Source organism: Durio zibethinus, unplaced genomic scaffold, assembly GCF_047325235.1.
Source record: "Durio zibethinus cultivar Kanyao isolate XHJ-2024 unplaced genomic scaffold, ASM4732523v1 HiC_scaffold_101, whole genome shotgun sequence".
Classification (NCBI taxonomy): domain Eukaryota; kingdom Viridiplantae; phylum Streptophyta; class Magnoliopsida; order Malvales; family Malvaceae; genus Durio; species Durio zibethinus.
In genome coordinates, this window is record NW_028322724.1 from 57,501 (window position 1) to 62,455 (window position 4,955).

The following is a 4,955-nucleotide window of genomic DNA, read 5'->3' on the forward strand; positions in this document are numbered from 1 at the left end:
CATGCAAGAAGGAAGTTTGAGCTTGATGCAAATGGCTAAAATATCTTCTGCTTTATATGATTATCAATCAAATAAAAAGTTATTTTATGTATCAATTCTTACATCTCCTACTACTGGTGGAGTGACCGCGAGTTTTGGTATGTTGGGGGATATCATTATTGCTGAACCCAATGCCTATATTGCATTTGCGGGTAAAAGAGTAATTGAGCAAACATTGAATATAACAGTACCTGAAGGTTCACAGGAGGCTGAATATTTATTCCATAAGGGTTTATTCGATCCAATCGTACCACGTAATCCTTTAAAGGGTGTTCTGAGTGAGTTATTTCAGTTCCACGGTTTTTTTCCTTTGAATCAAAATTCAATCAAGTAGAGTCTTAAGTTAAATTATTTTCTTTGTAGTGAAAAGGCAGTTAGTTAGTTTATCAGAATCAAAGTCAAAGCCCGCATAATGGGCTTTGACTTTGTGACATAAAATGGAATTGTCGAAAAACGAATTTTATCTTGCTCTATTGCGTATGTTTATATAATTCAAATATAGAAAAAATATAAATATAGAGTTTTGCATCTTTCTATATCTCCCGAGAATTCTATTTTTACTAAAAATCCCTGTTCTTGGATCGGATTCTAACGAATCGAATCTTTCGACAATTTGTAATAAACTCTTTCTCAATTTGTAATAAACTCTTTCTTTATTAAATTCAAATTAGAAATTAAAATTAGAAGACAAGAACAATAGAATAATAATAATAAGAAAAGTAGGAATAAAGTAAGATAATAAAGAAAGTGGATTATCTTATCATACACCTATTTTATTTCATTTAGAAAGATGGGCAAGTCCCTTTATTTAATTCTACATTCCTTGCACTTATTAGATAAGATATATATATTAGATATATATACTCGCTTAGATATACTTAGTATTTAGATATACTTAGTATTTAGATATACTTAGTATAATATTTAGATATACTTAGTATTTAGATTTACTTAGTATAATATTTAGATATACTTAGTATTTCGATATACTTAGTATAATATTTAGATATACTTAGTATAATATACGAATTATAATATAATTATTATAAGATATATTTATAACTAACTTTATAACTAACAATATAACAATAACAGGTACGAATATTAAATTGAGGTACCCATTTTATGACAATTCCCTCTATTTTTGTGCCTTTAGTAGGCCTAGTATTTCCGGCAATTGCAATGGCTTCTTTATCTTTGTATGTTCAAAAAACTAAGATTTTTTAGATTCGATGGGGCCAAGGCCAAGACCAAATCTTATCTATTTTTTTTTTCACGACTTAGATGCCACGGATATCTATTTAGTAGAATATTGTATAACATCCATCCGGCTTCCCCGAACATAAATGAAAAAGCTCCTCTTATGCATACGTAAACATGATATAGGGGTAAATGAATTATAGCAAGTGGATCGGTACCGGACGAATGTATGAAATTAAAGTCTATATATCTAGTAGATCTGTATAGGGGATCATATAAAGGGGATGATTTTAGATCTAAGCAATTTGATGAATTACTTCTAAAAGTTCATATCAAAATAGCACTAGTTGATGAGAGTTACTTCGGAAACAAAAAAAGTAAAGTCAAATTTTTTTGCTTATTTTCTCAATTCCAATAAAATGCAACTGGATCTAGTATGTATGAGTTGGCGATCAGAATCTATATGGATAGAATTTATAGTGGGGTCTCGAAAAACAAGCAATTTCTGCTGGGCCTTTATTCTTTTTTTTGGTTCATTAGGGTTTTTATTAGTTGGAACTTCTAGTTATCTTGGTAGGAATTTGATATCTTTATTTCCGTCTCAGCAAATAGTTTTTTTTCCACAAGGAATCGTGATGTCTTTCTATGGGATCGCGGGTCTCTTTATTAGTTCCTATTTGTGGTGCACGATTTTTTGGAATGTAGGTAGTGGTTATGATCGATTCGATAGAAAAGAGGGAATAGTATGTATTTTTCGTTGGGGTTTTCCTGGAAAAAATCGTCGCATCTTTCTACGATTCCTTATGAAAGATATTCAGTCCATCAGAATAGAAGTTAAAGAGGGTATTTATGCTCGGCGTGTCCTTTATATGGAAATCAGAGGCCAGGGGGCCGTTCCCTTGACTCGTACTGATGAGAATTTGACTCCACGAGAAATTGAGCAAAAAGCTGCTGAATTGGCCTATTTTTTGCGTGTACCGATTGAAGTCTTTTGAAATGAATTGCAGAATAAATGCTTTCTCGGCAGGAGGAAAAAACTCAAGACAAGAAGCCTCTTTTTTCTATAGCAGAACTAAACTGAAGTTTCTTAAGAATGCCCACTCGAACCAAAGAAGACGTATACGGAAGAGTCATAACATAAAACAAAACTGTTTTTTTTTTTTTGTCCACAAAAATTGTTTTTTATGCGTCTGTAAATGTAAAACCACTCAACTTAATTCAGTAACAAAACAAGCAAGAAATCGAAATAATGGATTCATCTCATATATCAAAGTATTTCGAAATATTTAACTTTTTATTTTCAATATTTGGAGTTGATACGTTAGATACAGATAGATTATATCTTGTAAATTTTCTCTACTTTCCTTTTGTCAATCAGCCCCTCCCCTTTTATCCTTTCTTTTGTGCTCCTTAAGAACTAAACAAGTAGATTTCTTTCTTATAACATAATGATAAATGTAATGATAACTTTTCTGTCTTTTTTTGTCACTCATTTTTGATCATCATAATATTTTTCATAATTTTTTTTTTTTCAATTATTCCCGGACTCTAGACTATATACAGTCTAGATAACCCGCGAAAATTTTTCGACATATTTGATTGATATCTTGATATAGACAGGGAGCTCCTTCGTCTCAAAATCTGAATAGAATAATCTTTATTATTTGAAGCGGTTCTTTCGGGCAGTTATCGAAAGAGGGCAATTGCTTCGAATTTGATCAATTGAGATATCTGGAAACAATAATATATATATATATTTCATTCGAACATTCGAATTCAAAGTGGATTCTTATTTTCTATTTCTGTACTCTTTTTAGATTCAAGGACTAAGCACTGAATCAAAAAAAAAAAAAACAGAGAATAGATTCATGGGCCCCTACCTTATAATTTATCTTATAATTTATAATATAATGAAAGTCATGCTTGATAGAAAGATTAGATCACATAAAGTCAACGAATGAGGTGGGTTCATTAACAATTCACAGATGAAAAAATGGCAAAAAAGAAAGCATTCACTCCCCTTCTATATTTTGCATCTATAGTATTTTTGCCCTGGTGGATCTCTCTCTCATTTAATAAAAGTCTGAAATCTTGGATTACTAATTGGTGGAATACTAGGCAATCCGAAACTTTTTTGAATGATATTCAAGAAAAAAGTATTCTAGAACAATTCATAGAAGTAGAGGAACTCCTCCTGTTGGACGAAATGATAAAAGAATACCCGGAAACACATCTACAAAAACTTCGTATAGGAATCCACAAAGAAACGATCCAATTGATCAAGATGCACAATGAGGATCGTATCCATACGATTTTGCACTTCTCGACAAATCTAATCTGTTTCGTTATTCTAAGTGGTTATTCTATTTTGGGTAATGAAGAACTTGTTATTCTTAACTCTTGGGTTCAAGAATTCCTATATAATTTAAGCGACACAATAAAAGCTTTTTCTATTCTTTTATTAACTGAGTTCTGTGTCGGATTCCATTCGCACCACGGTTGGGAACTAATGATTGGCTATATCTACAAAGATTTTGGATTTGCTCATAATGATCAAATTATATCTGTTCTTGCTTGTACCCTTCCAGTCATTCTAGATACAATTTTTAAATATTCGATCTTTCGTTATTTAAATCATGTATCGCCGTCACTTGTAGTTATTTATCATTCACTGACTGACTGAAAAATGATTCACGGATTCAATTAGAATCTTTCTTACTTTGTATATAAGCAAAGAATGCAAAGTCGTACTTACTTTACTCTTTCTACCCATCAGGGGAATACAATTCCTCCTCTATTTCAGTAAATTTTTTTTTTTTTCAGTAAAAGTAAATAGCAGAATCGTGGATAGGGAACTATACTAGTGACCTACCTAATTTTATTGTAGAAATTTTCGGGATCAATGATTGTACCATGCAAACTAGAAATACTTTTTCTTGGATAAAGGAGGAGATTACTCGATCCATTTCCGTATCGCTCATGATCTATATAATAACCGGGGCATCCATTTCAAATGCATATCCCATTTTTGCGCAGCAGGGGTATGAAAATCCACGAGAAGCAACTGGGCGTATTGTATGTGCCAATTGCCATTTAGCTAATAAACCCGTGGATATTGAGGTTCCACAAGCGGTACTTCCTGATACTGTATTTGAAGCGGTTGTTAGAATTCCTTATGATATGCAACTGAAACAAGTTCTTGCTAATGGTAAGAAAGGGGCTTTGAATGTGGGTGCTGTTCTTATTTTACCGGAGGGGTTTGAGTTAGCCCCACCTGATCGTATTTCGCCCGAGATGAAAGAAAAGATAGGCAATCTGTCTTTTCAGAACTACCGCCCCACTCAGAAAAATATTCTTGTGATAGGTCCTGTTCCTGGTCAAAAATATAGTGAAATCACCTTTCCTATTCTTTCCCCAGACCCTGCTAGTAATAAGGATGTTCATTTCTTAAAATATCCCATATACGTAGGCGGAAATAGGGGAAGGGGTCAGATTTATCCCGACGGGAACAAAAGTAACAATACAATTTATAATGCTACGGCAACAGGTATAGTAAGCAAAATCATACGAAAAGAAAAAGGGGGGTACGAAATAACCATAACGGATGCATTGGATGGACATCAAGTGGTTGATATTATCCCCCCAGGACCAGAACTTCTTGTTTCAGAGGGTGAATCTATCAAACTTGATCAACCATTAACAAGTAATCCTAATGT